The sequence below is a fragment of the Glycine max genome, chromosome 3 (genome assembly GCF_000004515.6).
Source record: "Glycine max cultivar Williams 82 chromosome 3, Glycine_max_v4.0, whole genome shotgun sequence".
NCBI lineage: Eukaryota > Viridiplantae > Streptophyta > Magnoliopsida > Fabales > Fabaceae > Glycine > Glycine max.
In genome coordinates, this window is record NC_016090.4 from 38,109,401 (window position 1) to 38,110,631 (window position 1,231).

At 39.6% G+C, this 1,231-nt stretch overlaps 1 long non-coding RNA gene across 1 annotated transcript; it reads left to right on the forward strand.

The window, feature by feature from the left end:
- The first annotated feature begins 638 nt into the window (after nt 1-638).
- On the forward strand, nt 639-898 carry LOC121174600 (uncharacterized). The gene is made up of 2 exons (XR_005890775.1): nt 639-701; nt 799-898. It is a non-coding gene; the product is annotated as an uncharacterized lncRNA (long non-coding RNA).
- The last annotated feature ends 333 nt before the right edge of the window (nt 899-1,231 follow it).

Genomic DNA, 1,231 nt, shown 5'->3' on the forward strand with positions numbered 1-1,231 from the left:
CTCCTCCATCAAAGGTGAACACTAAAGGTGCACCGAAGAAACCGATGAAAAGAAGTCAAACATCCACAAAGCGTGATCCGTCTTACTGGGAGTATGTTGATGCTTTTCATTCTGTTCAAAGCAGCAACTCTCCAGTGAAACGAAGTGCATCATGTTCTCAACCGCGTCAGCCAACAAGGATCATCCCGATGTTGGATCAATTTGCGTCATTCTTTCAAGGTTTCATTCGTGACGTTGTGGATGTGAAAGCGGACGGTAACTGTGGATATCGGTCCATTGGCGCTTTATTAGGTATGGGGGAAGATTCGTGGCCGTTAGTGCGTAATGAATTGCTTAAAGAACTTGGCAGGTGGTCGCATGAGTACATGAACCTCTTCGGTGGCACAGAGAGATTTGAACAATTAAAGTTGTCCCTACTTGTTGATGGATTTTCAAAGGTATGTTTTTAGGTTAATTTTTTTTAATAACAATGTTTAAATTACTTACATGTGTATGTTTGGTTCATTCAGGTTAGTGTGGACAAGTGGATGGATATAACAGACATGGGATATGTGATTGCTTCACGGTATAACGTAATCCTTGTATCGTTGTCCCAACAACAAAGCATGACATTTTTCCCTCTTAGAAGTCAACCACCACCTGACTCTTCTGGCCACCGCATCATATGTGTCGGTCACGTGTTTGGAAATCATTTTGTTCAGGTACATTGAATATAGTTAGTGTAACAATTATGCAATGACTTCGCTTGTTCGTTTGGCACGGTCAGCGCATGATATAATGTTTGTTCATGTACAACAGGTTTATTTGAAAGACCATTGTCCGTTGCCGCCCCCAGCGCTGTTGTGGTCAACCAATTGTTATTCTCAGGCAAAGCAATGGGCAATTCCATATATTAGTAGAATGCAGGAATACACAAGCTTGATGTCATTCAAAACACACTATGTAGACCTAAATGAAGACTAAACATTCATTGTTTATTTATTTGTATTCATTATGCGATATAATTCGTTGTAACCCGTCACTAACCAATTAATATTATCAACTACTCGTTTGGTTAAGCAAGGAAATTGTTGGTCCAACAAAAATCATTTACGCGTACAGCATACATCATTGTCATAATTGACAACACATAATGACATTCATAGTTTACCTGTAAGAAAATTGGCACGTAAATGGAAATGGTTCTTCATCTATTTCGTAGAAAGAGCTCCAACCCATAAGTGGCTGAGAC